At 41.7% G+C, this 16,598-nt stretch overlaps 1 long non-coding RNA gene across 1 annotated transcript in view; it reads right to left on the bottom strand.

Moving 5' to 3' along the window:
• The window catches only part of LOC141097587 (uncharacterized), a 73,922-nt gene extending 58,911 nt beyond the window's left edge, over window positions 1-15,011 (bottom strand). Inside the window, exon 1 of the long non-coding RNA XR_012234005.1 lies at window positions 14,815-15,011. This is a non-coding gene — a long non-coding RNA (uncharacterized lncRNA). The remainder of the gene's footprint in view (window positions 1-14,814) is intronic.
• Window positions 15,012-16,598: the final 1,587 nt, after the last annotated feature.

Raw genomic sequence — 16,598 nt, forward strand, 5'->3', positions numbered from 1 at the left:
TTACTAGTAGCTGCTGCATTTTCCAACCCTAGGCTTATACGCGAGTCCATAAGTTTTCCCAGTTTTTTATGGCAAAATTAGGGGGGGGTCGGCTTATACTCTGGTTGGCTTATACACAAGTATATACGGTAAATGAACTGGAGCAGTGGGCAGCAACTAACAATGGTTTTTAACATGGAAAAAATGCAAAGTACTACAACTGGGCAATAAAAATGAAAAAAAACATACAGAATGGGAGGAATAGGGCTAAGCAACAGCACATGTGAAAAAGATTTGGGTATACTAATAGATCATAAACTAAACATGAGTCAACAGTGTGATGCAGCAGCAAAACAGGCAAATACAATTCTGGGATGTATTAACAGAAGCATACAGTCTAGATCACGTGAAGTCATTATCCCCCTCTACTCCTCTTTGGTCAGACCTCATCTGGAATACTGTGTCCAGTTTTGGGCACCACATTTTTAAAAATGACATCAACAAACTGGAGCAAGTTCAGAGAAGAGCGACCAGAATGGTGACCGGTTTGCAAACCATGTCCTATGAGGAACGGTTACAGGATTTGGGAATATTTAGCTTGCAAAAAAAGAAGACTGAGAGGAGATTTAATAGCTGTCTACAAATATCTCAAGGTCTGTCACATTATAGAAGGATCATCTTTATTCTCATTTGCACAAGGAGAGATTAGAAGCAATGGGATGAAACTGAATGGGAGGAGACACAGAATAGATATTAGAAAAAACTTTTTGACAGTGAGGGTGATCAATGAGTGGAACAGGTTGCCTCGAGAGGTGGTGAGTTCTCCTTCAATGGAAGTCATCTGTCTGGGATGATTTAGTGAATCCTGCTTTGAGCAGGTAGTTGGAACAGATGACCCAGGAGGTCCCTTCTAACTCTACCATTCTATGATATATTAGGGCCACATAAAGGACAATGTTAATTTATGAGTGACATAATTTGGGAGTCATAATTACTACACAGGGGCCACGTAGGGGAAGGGCATTATTACTATATGGGGGCCAGAGTTGGAGGACATTATTACTATATTGGGGCCATGTGAGGAATGTTGTTAATGCATGGGGCCACATAGGAAAATAATACCAGGGTACTACTCTAAAAGGGACACAAGAAGGGATGTTACCCCTGTATGGGGGCATAATAGGTGGACAATACTACTGTATGGGTGCCATGGTGGGGGCAATTTTCTTGTATCTGGGCACTAAGGGGACATAAGCATTACTACTATAGGTGGGGATACATAGGAGAGCATCACTACTATGTTTAATTTTATGTTTGGAGATACTGTTACTGAGGGACAAACTGGAGATATTAGTAATGTAGAAGTGGGGGAATAGTGGAAGGGGTGATTTAGAAGCGAGCAGCCATAGATATGAATCTTACATTTTGCAGGAACAAGCCCGGGCTGGAAGAAGGCATAGCGGTCTGTGCCGGAAGGAGAAGAAAACTGCAAATGAATTACTTCAATTGGAGGCGTCACCTGTGAGTGAGTATCTGGGGCTACCTGTACTATACATGCTGATACTTTCCACCAGAAGGTCACTCACTGTATGGAGGTAATATTAGTGTTGAAAAGAGAACGATATCCAGCAGCAGATGGATCTGGTAAAAAATCTGATATTTTATTGAAGTATAAAATCCATATTAGTGTTAGTACTCTGGGTTTTATTAATGTTCAGTATGGTAGTGTTATATATGGTCACGCTGTGGCGGTATTTATCCCTTGTACATGGTAATACTGGTATATTGGTCTTGGTATAATGGACTTTATTCAGTAATAGTATGGGGATATTAGTTATATGGTAACTTTATGACTATATTATTTAGGTTTATTACTTTGAGAATTACAACTCTGGTTATGCAACTTGGCCAGCTCTCCAAAAAAAAAAAAAAGTACTTTCAATATGTTAATCTTAACCAAATTTATATTTTTTCATTGCATTTAAATTAAAAATAAAGTCTTGACTTTTTAAATAAAAAAATGCTGTTTTGTCTGCAGATCTCAGAATGGAATGTGACTACAGATGGATTGTTTGTAGTCTGTAACCATGGAGACTCATAAGTCAACCCTGGGGTTGCATTCACAAAAAGGACATTTGTAAAGCAAGCCCTGTTTTCAAATTTGTTTCATCTTTCAGTTCATTTCACATTGGATTTTTACAGATTAAGGACAACATTAATGGTGGAAAAAGTTCTGAAATGATTCTTCTTAGTAGGATTTTTTTTCACATGGCAAAAACATGGGATTTTAACAGGGGCGTGTAGACTTTTTTGTATCCACTGTAGATCTGTACAGACTTTCATCTGCTGCCTGTATTCTATTTATTGCTGTTATTTATTGACAGCAAACAAAGGTCTTGAAACGGCTGAGAAATTAACACAAAGTGTATGAGAAAGTTCTAGAACTTTTTATTCTGCATCGATCATGCTTTATTTCCAAGCAGCATACATTTACATACGCTCCTTCGTGTGTATTATCGCTGACGTTTCGTGTCGCTATTTTCTGCTTCTTTTATTCTTTTTGTTTTCCATTATTTTATGTGTCTAGTACTTTATAGAATACTGAGCCGGCGATGTAAGAGGTAGAACTATAAAAATGAAGGAAAATGTTCCTTTCCCGGCCGGCACTTAAAATGAGCAATGAGTCATCTTCCTCTCTGCACGGCCCGGCGCACCGGCGAGCCTCATGGGAATTCTTATCCTTTTGTATCCAGGGGCAAGTGGTTGTTTCTTATGACAAAAAAAGAGTCAACTTCTTCCGGCTGTGAAGCAGTCATATTCCTTTAATGTCTCACTCCGGATAAGTTCCGATCTTATAACTGCTCTTATTTATCTTTAGAAACGCCAAGTTGTAGCTTTCCGGAGAAATAACCCGTCTTGATCATCGTCGATCAAATGCTTCACTGGATGGTATTAACCTGACACGGCAACCTGCGCCTCTCCGGAGGTTATATTACTATAACTCCCATCATACAGGAGCGTCACAACTTTATTATCACTTTTCCAGAGTTATCTTGGCTTCTTGTCGCCATAAGACAGCAGGCTGTGGCAGTATTATTTTTTTGTCACCATAAGACAGCAGGCTGTATTATTAGGTCACAGTGTGGCAGTATTATTTTTATGTCACCATAAGACAGCAGGCTGTATTATTAGGTCACAGTGTGGCAGTATTATTTTTATGTCACCATAAGACAGCAGGCTGTATTGTTGGTGTCATGGTCACGTGTGTCAGGGCGCAGATGTTTCCGCAAGGCGGACCCATAACACACGTGACCCTGGATACACCGCCTCCAGTGGGGCGCATTTAAATAATAAAACGTGCAGGTGGATACGCCGCCTCCACCTGGCGAATTTAGGTATTACACGTTATACATACAATAACCAAATAATAAAGGGGGAACCTGGGAAACTTTAACAATGGTGGGCCCTGCGATAGGGAATGGGGACATGGAGACCTCCTAAGCTCCCCTGAGCCAGTGTCCCTGCACTCCTTACATTCCCTAAACAGGCTCCGCACCTGTCGCCGCACGCGTACCTTAACGCCCTTGCTCACCCTGACCCTAAACCCTCACTAGGGAATGGGTCGGTGCGGAGACTAATCCCACCACTGCACTAATAACACACATGAGGAAAGAGACAATACAGGGGAAACACCACTTAGCTTTGCTCTGCTGCGTGCGCTCCCAGCAACAGAGCCCACCACCTGCGTGCGTCTTCTCCTCCACCCGGATCCATCACCATAACAGGATCCTTCACCTTAGTGCAGCCTTGGAGCAGAGTCCACCACCAGTTGCAGCAGCTTAGAACCAGAGTCCCAAGGATGAGTTCAGCTTCTGACACGAAGTCGAGCATGCTTGAGTCCAGTTCAGCAGCCAAGTCCCACTTGGTGAGTGCCACTCTCCATAGTCGCCACTCCACCAGCCCATGCAGACACTTCCCGCTGACACCATCACTGCGACTCCACCACGCCATGCCAGCCCTTCATCCAGACACCATAGCTGAAACACGTCCCCCCTGGCTAAGCTGCGCAGGACTCCTCACCAGCTCCATCCTTCCTCCAGGCTCTCCAACTCAAAGTGAACAATCTCACAGGCAGTGATTGCACACCCCTAGCACACCTTTATAGGGTGTCACACCGGATACATGATTAAGTGCACAAAAACCTAAAGTGCAATATCAAAACCACCACCGGGGACAGTCAAGACACCTTGGAACTTTCCAAAGTAAAAAAAGTTCACCCAGTGCAATGTCAGATCATGACAGTTGGGTCACCGTGTGGCAGTATTATTTTTTTGCCACAATAAGACATCAGGCTGTATTATTGGATCACCGTGTGGCAGTATTTTTTTGTCACCATAAGACAGCAGGCTGTATTACTTGTTCACAGTGTGGCAGTATTATTTTTTGTCACCATAAGACAGCAGGCTGTATTATTGGATCACCGTGTGGCAGTATTATTTTTTTGTCACTATAAGACAGCAAGCTGTATCACTGGGACACAATGTGGCAGTATTATTTTTTCATCACCATAAGAGAGCAGGTTGTATTATTGGGACACACTGTGGCAGTATTATTTTTTGTCACTGTCACGGGGTCCTTCTCCGATACCACACAATCAACAGAGAGAAGGGAAGTGTGAACAATTCCAAGACCTTTATTATAGGCAAAACTAAAAGGTCCATAAACAATCCACCACACTGAGGATACAATAGTCCAGAACATGAATGCAGTTCAGTAACAGGATGAACTTCTAAGGATATGAGAGTCCAATAATCCAGCAGAGAATAAAATGGGTCCATATGCTTCCCCTTCTCTCTGATGTGCTGTCTTCACATGATCATCACCACACAGGGTCTGACTTAAACAGCCCCTGTCCTCCCCAGCCCCCTCCTTATGTCCAGGGGTAGTTAGACAAGTTGGGATGGTTTTCAGGCCTCCCAGACCTGACAAAGGTGCCTTGGCGATTAAGGCACTACAGGGGGTTCATCAAGAGGCATAGATACAGTCAGGCTGCAGACAGTAAAGGCCCCTTTACATTTAGCGATGCACCAGCGATCCCAACCAGGATGCGACCCAGTCAGGATTGCTGGTGCATTGCTAAATGGTCGCTAGTGAGCTGCCACACAGGCAGATCTCACAGTGATGCAGCAGCGATACAGCGGTCATTACTTACCTTTCAGACACGGCGATCCTGACATCCTCCCGTCCGCGTCCACACGTCGTTCATCGGCGCCAGCAGGAAGCCCAGCAGGAAGCGCCCGACGAGAAATGGAGCTGCGCGATCAGCGATAACCAGCGGGGGAGCCGTTCGGAGGTAAGTATCACACATAGCGATATTGCTAGTAATATCGTTATGTGTAAAACCCCCTTAAGTGAGCTAATTCAATTATCAGACTTTTGGAAGGTAATTGAGACTCTAGACAATATGGGGAATACACGGAATGATACAGGGCAACAAGAGAACACTATGGAAATCTGTAAAATATAAATAGACACAAAATGGTACCCACATAACATATCACACCATCACAGTCACCATGAGACAACAGGCTGTATTACAAGGTCACAGGGTCACAGTGCGGCAGTATTTGTTTTTGTCACCATATAACACCCTTACTTTTGGGTCTAATGCCTTCTACACACAGTTGTTTTTTGCAATGGAGAAATTATGGTGGGAATAGAGCAAGGCACTGCGCTCTCTGAAATGATCAGTTTCTTGTTATCAACAAGCCTCCAACCCAATACTCGTCCTGACCGTTGTCTTCTCTAATGCAGAGGAGCTGCTACTGCATTCAGCCAGTTCTATGGAAACCAATAAAGTCATTAATGACATCACGGGGATTCCCTGCCTACATGGCAGGTCAAAGGTGTGCAGGAAAGATGCAGCAAGAGACACTTATCTAATAGGTTGTTATCTATAGATTGGGAAAACAAGGAACATAGAGATTATGACTCCAATTCATCATTGTTTTGGCGCCTTTTTTTCTGGTTTATTATTTACGCCTTATTCATTCTCAAAGTTGCGACTTTCTTTTAGCTTTACTTTACCTTGTTCCGTCTTTTTTTTTTCTTTTTCTTTCAGCATTATGGCCGCAGTTTTTATTATCTGGAAGTTTTAGCATAATTCATCATTTGTGACTCTCTGAAAAGTTGCAGAATGTTTGTGCCTTATACTCCAATTTCTTTTTTTTTTTTTTTTGCAAGGTTGAAAATTAACGCGCAACATTTTAAATCTTATTGAAAGGATTGAGTGACTTCGCTACAAAAAAGCACAACATTTTTTTTAAACAATAAGCATTTTTGAATTTTCACCAATTCTTCAAATTGCGGCCCCCGATTCATTGACATTGGCGTTTTGTACTTCAGTCTTGATGAGCGCTTAATCCTCTTGTGACCACATCATGTAATATTACTTGATAAGGTCACGGTGGATATATTGAGCTGCTCATGACCTGAGCCTGCACCGTACCCGGCAGATAGTGGCTATGTTACATAGATGGCATCTGCCTTTAACTGCTGCAGACCGGAGATTTCTTCAATCACTGTTGTTTACAGGGGTATTCCTATCTTAACATGTTGAGGTGTAAAATAATAAAATTACCAAATGCCTCCAATTATAAATGTATAGTTTTTCTGATTTGCTATGTCTCTTTCCTCATGTGCAGGCATTGCAGGACCTTAGGTATCTATGGTTACGCCCACTGATAGTGGCAATTAATTAGTTGCTAGTAGTGGTAACCTTGGATTCCTAAGGTCCTGCAATGCCTATGCATGAGGAAAGCGACATCAGAAGAACTATACTACATTTCTAATTGGAGGTATTTGCTAATAATATTATTATTACACCTGCTATATATTGTGCTAGGATCTTGAAGATGGAAATACTCCTTTAACTATTTAAATGTCACCAGCACCCACCGCCCCCTCAATGCAATTGCAATGTGCTGGGGTGGTCTGTTGAAGTCCCCTATGACTGCCATGTTAGTCCTCCTACAAAGCCCTGTCTGTGACTGACCTTCTAAGGATAATTGCAATTTACCTATGTACTACAATATTAAGTATTGAAATATAAAGTAAAAGTGATCAAGTGATCGTAGACTCAAGTGCCCTAAGGGGACTAAAAAAATAAAAACTTAAATAAATATTCATTTTGTAAAAACTTTTGTTTTTAATGTTTACAACAAGAGTCTAAAAGTTTAAATGATCCCCCTTTTCCCATTTAAAAAAAAAAAAAAAAATTATTAGTATCGTTGGGTCTGCAAAACTTCAGTCGATCAAGATCTAAAATTATTTTAACCATATGCTAAAATCCGAAAAAAAAGTTAAAAAAAAGGAAAAACTGCTTTTTTTTCGGGTTGCTGCACTCCTCACAAAAAATTCAGCAAAAAAAGTGATCAAAACGTTGTACGTGTGCCAAGATGGTATCAATAAAAGCGTCAATTTGGCATTTTAACCCCATTTTAACCCTGAAGGGGGTGAACTACAGCTAGGACCTGCCTCTAAAGGTATGTGCACACGTTGCAGATTGCTGTGCAGATTTTTCCACGTGGAATCTGCATCTCTTGGCAGAATCCGTAGGTCAAAATCCGTGCGTTTTTTATGTTGATTTATTGTGTATTTGGCCTGCGTTTTTACACCTGCGGATTCCTATAATGGAATGGGTGTAAAAACGCTGCGGAATCCGCACAATGAATTGACATGCTGCTGAAAAAAAAACGCTGCATTTCCGCGTGGATTTTTCCGCAGCACGTGCACAGCAAATTTTTTTCCCCATAGGATAACATAGTACTGTAAATCACTTGCGGATCCGCAGCAAATCCGAAACGTGTGCACATAGCCTAATCGAGGGTGGAGCTGTGAACCTGTTCAATGCTGCTGTCAATCTCTGACAGCGGCATTTTACACCTGCAGTGATGGGGGAGCGTAATTACTTGCTCTCGGAGCTCCCTTGATACTCTGTCTGTGGCCGGACTTCAAGGGGAACTGTGATTTCTGCTACATAAAGTAATGCTATACCATTGCTGTATACAGAGCGAGGGTAGTATAACTCGGTATATAGAACATGTGGGGGAATCTAGTATAATAATCAAATACTGTTTTGAACAACATACCACCCACATGTACACCAGTTGCAATATTAAACATAACACAGGGGGGAGGACAAATCCAAAATACAACTAGTGGTCATATTAAAATGGTAAGGCAAGGTACAAACATAATATGCTATAAAGCCATAAAATCAAAGCAACAGATAGGGACACAGAGGCCCATGTTACCAAAACAACACATTGAAGTAATTATAGGTTACATGGTATTGATGTGTACCATACAATAAGAAGCCTAGCAGCTGGTAATACCTGATATAATGCCCAAAATATATAAAAGGATGGCCAGGCTAGATGATAATAAATCCAGGCAACAGTCAGGAATACATATGTGTTATGAATGAGTCACCGAGGAGGAAAAACAAGCTAAGCCACAGAAAACCAGAGAGGTTGGTAACTAAGCGGACTGCAGACCCCTGATGCTATCCACACAACTAGCAGTAGCCGTGGAGCGTGCCTACGATAATCCTAGACACCTCGTCACAGCCGGAGAACTAAATAAGCCTAAAGCAAGAAAAGGGGAAATCTAAACTGCCCCAGAGCAGACCCCAGAGCAATAGACAGCCCCCAAACATGTATTGTCGGTGAGACAAGATGAAAACACAAACACAGATAGAAAAATAGGCTGAGCAAACGATGGGGCCCACACTAACTAGAAAGGAAAGGAAAGATGCTGTCTGCAATCACGCACAAAACCCTGCCAAAAAATGACCAACACTTTCTGATAACAAAAACCCTGAAGTCGCTAGACTTCAATTCCCTATATCAGCACTCTGGTATATTCTGAAGACAGAGAAAAAAGAGACCAATCTGATCAGGGACAAAAAGCAGACTGGCATAAACAGAGACATAAGAATGGAAATTCAGCACAGCCCCAGCAGGGGCTGGCTGACCACAAAAACTGAGTAAACCAGACCAAATATCATGTGAAAAAATAGCAGAGCACACTTAGCTTGAGAAGGCAGGAACAGAACTGGAAACCAGAACCTCAGGGCAGGAAAAATCACCAGCATAAAATTAGGGAGTCGGCTGTCTTAAATCCAGTCAGAAACTCCTGATGTCCACTCACAGTCCTCCTCCTCAGGTGGCAGGTCTCTGCCATTTAGATCAGCTTCATTACCTACTGTCACCACTAGAGGGAGCCCGGATGGAGAACTCACGACTCCTCTGTCAACACAGCCAGCTCCACCACCCTCACCAGAAGCCAGAGATAAACCAGAAAATGAGTTCACAACACATATGCATGTGAACAATATGTATTATATTATTTACCTGAACGCAATGGCTGCTGGCAAACAAGGGGTCCCTGTGTCCACCCCAACGCGCGTTTCGGAACACCTTCGTCAGGGGGTGCCATAGGATAACATAGTACTGTAAATCACTTGCGGATCCGCAGCAATTTCGAAACGTGTGCACATAGCCTAGTCGAGGTTGGAGCTGTGAACGTGGTAAATGCTGCTGTCAATCTCTGACAGCGGCATTTTACACCTGCAGTGATGGGGAAGCGTAATTACTTGCTCTCGGAGCTCCCTTGATACTCTGTCTGTGGCCCGACTTCAATGGGAACTGTGATTTCTGCTACATAAAGTAATGCTATACCATTGCTGTATACAGCACAAGTGGTCAGACATTCGCAGCTTCGAGTCCCCTAAGGGGGCTACCAATAACAGTGAAAAGTTAAAAAAATATATATATTTTTAAAATTGAAACAAAATAATTTGAATCACCCTTCTTTTCCCCTAGTAGAAATAAAGATAATAAAAAATTTAAAAAATGCCCATATGTGGTATCACCGCATTCAGAAAAGTCCCATCTATGAAAATCTAAAAATAATTAACCAGATCGATAAAAAAATTCAAGAACGTCAAAATAAATTTTTTTTCTTGGGTTGCTGTAATTCCACAAAACATGCTGTAACAAGCGATCAAAACATCACATCTAGTCCAAAATGGTATCAGTAAAAACATCATCTCATCCTGCAAAAAGATAAACCATTAAACAGCTCCATCGGCTCAAAATTAAAAACATTATGGGTCCCAGAAAATGGCGACATAACCCCCCAATTTTTTTTTTTTTTTTTTTTTAAATTTCTGAGTTTTTTTATCACCGCTAAAATAAAACAAAAGAATCTGGACATGTTTGGTATCGCCGTAATCGTACTGATGATCAGAATAATACCGACAGGTCATTTTTATCACAAAATGTACAATGTAAAAACTGTTCCCAAAAAAACAATCTCAGAATTGCGGGTTTTTTTTCACAATTTCTCCCCACTTGGAATTTTTTCCCCCATTTTCCAGTATATTATGTGTTAGCATGACTGGTGTCATTCAAAAGTACAACTCGTCCTGCAAAAAAAAAAAAACAGCCCTCATATGTCTATCTGGGTAGAAAAATAAAGGAGTTATGACTCTGGGAAGAAGGGGAGGAGAAAAATGATAAAGCAAAAATAGAAATTGGAGGGGTTAAAAAATACAAGCCCACTGACGAAAAAAATTTTAAAAAAAATACGGGATGCTGAAAATGGCGACACAAATCAGCTTTCCTTTTTTTTGCAAATTTGTAAATTGTTTTTCATTAGTGGTGAGCGAGCGTGCTGGGATAAGGTGTTATCTGAGCATGCTCGGGTGCTAACCGAGTGACTTCGGCGTGCTCGAAAAATGTGTTCGCGTCCCCACGACTCCTCAACTACCGCAACACATGCCAACAAACAGGCACGAGACATGCAGCTGCGGGGACTCAAGCATATTATTCAAGTATGCTGTTGACACTTGGTTAACACCCGAGCATGCTCAGATAACACCTGATCAGAGCACGTTCGCTCATTGCTATTTTTCACCACTTAATTGAAAAAAAAAAGCAAAAATAGCAAAAATGAAAATTGTCTGCGGTGCGAAGAGGGTAAAATGGATCCCGTAAACCAGATGTCGAATTTGATGTAGTTTTGGAGTCGACAATACAAGTCTGAATGATATTTCCACACTTCTGATTGCAGAATGTGTTCATGTTGTATGGGGGGAGGGGAAACATCTGCAAGATTAAAATGGCAGCTCTCATAGGCTCTCTGTCATTTTACCATTTTTTTTTTTTTTTCATTTTTCTTAAACGCTTTTTTTTTTCCTCGGGGACAATTATCCTGATGGCTTAAGCTGTCTCTCGTTCCACCTTTGCCTCTTCGCTGTCATCATTCTCTGGAGGATCGGAGCGCCGTAGCGAGCTGCAGGCAATCACAATACTGACCGGACAAATAAATATCGAAGAAATAATTTGACAAGCGCAGAACAATATTATATTGCGCCATTGTAATTATCATGCTCAGCTCTCCATTCACACGCCACTAAATTACCGGCGGAGTGTTTAGTATGCCGGAGCGCTCGCTCACCATCTCGCTCGCTGTTTTTTTTTCTTTTGGTGTCATTTCTGATATAAAGCCTATGTATCTTAGTTCACCAATCTTCTGACTTCTATTAGAAAAACCCTTTTATAATATGAACCTTTCCATATGAACAGATTCCTCTGGGAACCAAAAACAGCCTGATAGAGTATTGATTGGTGTGCGAATGAAAAATAGATGGCTTTTTTTTCCCCGGTTTTGATGTGCAGTCTGAACCTAGTATGTAAATTCTTGGCCCGCTTCATGCAGCCCAGAGAATAAGGATAAAATCCTACGTCATGTATACGAATTTTTAAGAGTTACACCCCATCGATCTGATATAAATAAAATAAAATGAATAAACTTGCAATTTTCACACTGACCACTAGGGCTTTTTTAGACTCATATTTCCTGTTCTTTTAGGAAGAGATTTCAGCAGACTCATTATTAGCAGAGACAGGAATACAATGACTGATAACACCTCTATATACAGCTGGTAACACAGGATCCACCATTCACAATAGGTGATGTCACAGCTCACCTCCTCCTCCTGTACAATGACTGATAACACATCTATATACAGTAGATAACACAGGATCCACCATTCACAATAGGTGATGTCACAGCTCACCTCCTCCTCCTGTACAATGATTGATATCAACTTCTATACACAGCTGATAACACAGGATCCATCAATCACAGTAGGACATGGAACAGATGAACACACTCATTAGATGCTTCAATACAAAAGATAGGGTCGGGGTCTATTTATTGTGGCTAATGTACGTATGTTGTTTCCTGAAACAACAGGAACTCAAAGTCTAAAAAAGCCCCAGTGGCCGGTGTGAAAATTGCAACTTTTCTATTTTAATACAGATCATGGTGTGGAGGATAAAAACAAAATAATGTCAGATTTGGAAAAAAAAACATAGAAAACTGATTTTTAAACAATAGGTCATTGCCTGATGATATAGTCCCTTTACATGGGGTACGTAAAATCAGTTTTGATTGTCAATGGATGCTGCAGCCAGTCGAGCACATTCACCTCCAAGGTCATTACATGGTAAATGTGATATTTAAAGGGAATCTGTCATCAATTTTTTTGACTATCAGCTGCAGCCACCGCCATCAAGGACTTATCTACAGCATTCTGTAATACTGTAGATAAGCCCCCAATGTACCCTGAAAGAGAAGAAAAAAGAGTTATATTATACTCACCCAGGGGCGTTCCGGGTCCGGAGGGAGTCGCGGTCCTGTCCGGCGCCTCCCATCTTGCAGCGATGACTTACTCTTCATTCCTGCCCGTCGCGGCTCTGGCGCAGGTGCACTGCTCTGCCCTGTTGAGGGCAGAGCAGATTACTGCAGTGCGCAGGCGCCGGAAGAGGTCCAGCACCTGCTCACTGCAGGACTCTGCTATGCCCTCAACAGGGCAGAGCAGTGCGCCTGCGCCGGATCCGCAATGGCAGGAATGAAAAGGACGTCATCGCTACAAGATGGGAGGCGTCGGACCGGACCGCGTCTCCCTCCGGATCCGAACCGGACCCGGAACACCCCTGGGTGAGTATAATATAACTAATTTTTCTTCTCTTTCAGAGTACATTGGGGGCTTATCTACAGTATTACAGAATGCTGTAGATAAGTCCCCTGATGGCGGTGGCCGCAGCTGATAGTCAAAAAAATTGATGACAGATTCCATTTAATGGTAAAGTAGATCGCCTCGCACGACCCCATTCCACGGTCCAGGTCAGTGATATCTGGGCGTGAACAGGAGCTGCATGAATCTCCTTACCCTCCAGGATCCCTGCTTATGATTTTCGGGTGGGCCAGCGAGAAGTCACAGGTGGTTAAACGTGGCGTATAGTGAGTGGAGAAAGCCTGGCAGCGGCTTACCCCCTGAATAATAAAAGGGTCAGGAGTTACAATTAAAACTGCCCAACTTTCTATCTCCCCTGACTTCATCTGTCAGGGAAGAGTCTGAGGCCCCCATACACGCTAGATTGTCATTCCATCCCGCCAATATTGGTGGGTTTTGCCAACTTTGGTCTAATGTGTATAGGCACTGAAATAAAATCCTGAAAGAGGCATATGCTCATATGGAAGGGGGTTCCAAGAAAAAAAACAACAACTCACATTCAACAAATGGTTTCCGCCAGAATTCTGGTTTGTTTGGAATGTCACAAAATAAAATGTTACTTGCTTTTTTCCGGCTCATTTTTGAAAAGTGAAGGAATCTGATGCATCTTTCTCAAGCCCATTCTTCATCAAGATTGGTGGGAAAGAAGCCAGTCTTGATGAATCTGGAAAATGTTGGGTTCAGCAGATCAGAGAAACCCTCCCGAGAAGGAAGTATGGTTCTTTGAGTCTCCTTAGGCCTGCTTCACACTTCAGTTTTTTTACGTCAGTCAAAATCCGCCAGAGTGTAAAAAAATGGATCCGTTCCCATTTTGCCACAAACGGATGTCACAGGATCCATTTTTTGACGGATCCATTTTTGGTGCCAAGGTGATGAAATTTAAAGTGACATGAGAGAGAGATTTTCCGGCACCAGAACGGAATTTGGGGTTAAATTTCTGGCAAAGAAATTATTCCGGGCATGCTCAGTGTAAAAAAGCGGATCCGTTGCCGGATTCCGTCAATAGACGGTTGGCAACGGATCCACCGCCCATAGGCGACCATTATAACGAATGGCGGATCCATTGCTATCCGCTATTTTGACACAGACAAAAAAACGTTTCATTGTCCATCCACTGAAGTCAGCGGATGCCAAAATTATGGCGGATCCGTCAAAAAACGGATCCAACAGATGACCATCCATCAAAATCCGCTGCTAATGCAAGTCAATGGGAAAAAAAACGGATCATGAGAGCTTGAACATGCATCCATATTTAGTCACATTACTACAACTTCAAGACCGGATAGAATGATGAAATGGACACACGGGGCCCCCTATACTCTCAACAGATGGGGGTTTCAGTAGTTAGCAGTGAATAGTTTTAACCCTGGCAGGGTAGAACTAGAAAATTTGGGGCTAGCAGATCAGGAGAATTTGGTTGTTGGAGGTCCTCTGGGTCTTTAAGGTGGTGGAGGCCCCAATCCTGTTACCTTCTTGCAACTTATCCAAGGACCACTTGGAAAATGCTCTTAGACACAGGGAAACCTATCTTCTAACCCAATCAAGGAGGACAAATATTCGCAGCCGTTTGTTGATAAAAAGTAAAATATTTTTCTAGCTCCATCCTTAAAAAAAGCAAAATGAAAAAAAGATTTTTTTTTCACAGCATGTGAAAAACACAACCACTTAATGAAAATGACACCTACCAAACTCAAGCATTCCTTTCCAAAATACATGCTGCAAGCAGCCATTACTCTTTCTTGCAATCAGCGACCCCAGACCGACCAAATGGCCATAGATATTCCAGCAGACACCTAATCATCTCCTAAATGAGCTGTTTCCTTCTTAAACTGGCCACTTGAAGCTCAATCTTGCAATATCCTGCCACGGTTACGTGCCACCTTATCCCCCATCTCTTCCAGATCAATACAGCATGAAAGCCTGGCCGGACAAATTTATCCAGAGTCCGGGGATCGGGGTAATAATCATCTTTAAAGATGCAGCTGGACGACTCTCTAGATGGGCAATGTGACTCCTAGCAATCTTCTATATATATATATATATATATATATATATATATATATATATATACTGTATGTGTGTGCTTGGATTATAGACATTACTAACCCCCTTAAGTCCTTTAGGACTCTGCAAATTTTTCTATTTTTGCATCAGTGCTTTCCGAGATTTATATTTTTAAAAAATTATTTTGTTAGTAGTAATTTTTTAAATTATTATTTTACCATTTTTCATTGCTGTTGCTTCTCTATGAGGTTGCATTTTGCCATGCATTTTTTGGTGCCTTTTTTTTTTTTAAAATACATATTTATTCCATTTCCATGTTTGGTTCTACTATAACTCCCAGGCAGAACGCCCGCTGTCTTGGGGTTTTATTTGACTCAGATCTTTCCTTCACTCACTATATCCAATCACTCAGTCTCTCATCAAAAACATCTCCAGAAATCACTCTTCTGTTAATTTTGAAAGTGCAAAATTCTAACAGTTTCTCTTATTCATTCTCATCTTGAAAAATGCAACTTTCTACCAGTCGGTCTCCCTCTCTCTAAATTCTCTCCTTTCCAATCCATCCTGAATTCAGCAGCCAGCCTCCTATTTCTGTCCAGCTGCTACACTGATGCCTCCACCCTGTGTCAGTCATTGCACTGGTGCTCACCTGCTGCAAAATACAACATAAACTTATCATACTCACTCACAAAGCTCTCCATAGTTCTGCTCCACCATCCTCTTTGTCTTCCACCCTACCCATCCTCTCCATTCCACTAATGAGCTAAGACTAATCTCCTCTATGATTCAAACCTCTCACTCCTGTCTCAACAACTTTTCTCGTGCTTCATTGGTTCTCTAGAATGCTCTAACCCATGTCGTCAGGATATTTTCTGCAGTCCATCATTGTTAGCATGGTTTATAAACGCATTCCTTTAGCCAGGCCTATCACCTCACCTCACAAATCTCTTCTCAGTTCTCTCTTCCTATATTTTCCTCAGAATCTAGTCCTTTAAATATGTTCCCACACCCTCCATGCACTCAGTAAGACATTGTACCTAAATACAGTCATGGTCAAAAGTGTTGGCACCCTTGAAATTGTTGCAGAAAATGAAGTATTTCTCCGTGAAAATTATTCCAATTGCACATGTTTTGTTATACACATGTTTATTTCCTTTGTGTGTATTGAGATAACACAAACAAAGAGAAAAAAAGGCAACTTGGACATAATTTCATACAAAAACCTCCAAAATAGTCTGGGCAGAAATCTTGGCACCATCAACTTTAATATTTTGCTGCACATCTTTTGGAATAAATAACTGCAATCAATCGCTTCCTATAACCATCCACAAGCTTCTTACACCTCTCAAATAGAATTTTGGACAACTCTTCTTGTGCAAACTGCTCAAGGTCGCTCATATATGAAGGCACATTCTCCCAACAGCAATTGTAAGATCTCTCCACAGATGTTCAATGGAATTTAGAT

Source organism: Dendrobates tinctorius, unplaced genomic scaffold (genome assembly GCF_039654945.1).
Source record: "Dendrobates tinctorius isolate UK_male_01 unplaced genomic scaffold, ASM3965494v1 ptg000085l, whole genome shotgun sequence".
NCBI classification, from domain to species: domain Eukaryota; kingdom Metazoa; phylum Chordata; class Amphibia; order Anura; family Dendrobatidae; genus Dendrobates; species Dendrobates tinctorius.